Below are 222 nucleotides of genomic sequence, written 5' to 3' on the forward strand. Positions count from 1 at the left end.
CTCAATTTCCCCTTCCCTGTCTCAGTTCCCCCCTCCTTGCCTCAGTTTCCCTCTTTCCTGCCTCAGTTTTCCCCTTTCCCTGCCTCAATTTCCCCTTTTTCCACTTCATTTTTCCCCTTTCCTGCCTCATTTTCACCCTTTCCCTGACTCGGTTTCCCCCTACCTGCTTCAATTCCCCTCTTTCTGCCTCAATTTCCCCTTCCCCGCCTCAGTTTCCCCCCC

The 222-nt window shown here is 53.2% G+C and overlaps 1 protein-coding gene across 1 annotated transcript in view; it reads right to left on the reverse strand.

Moving 5' to 3' along the window:
* The window catches only part of ITGA10 (integrin alpha 10), a 53,803-nt gene that overhangs the window by 49,527 nt on the left and 4,054 nt on the right, over nucleotides 1-222 (reverse strand). The window lies entirely within an intron of this gene.

The sequence above is a fragment of the Calidris pugnax genome, unplaced genomic scaffold (genome assembly GCF_001431845.1).
Source record: "Calidris pugnax isolate Ruff unplaced genomic scaffold, ASM143184v1 scaffold460, whole genome shotgun sequence".
Classification (NCBI taxonomy): Eukaryota; Metazoa; Chordata; class Aves; order Charadriiformes; family Scolopacidae; genus Calidris; species Calidris pugnax.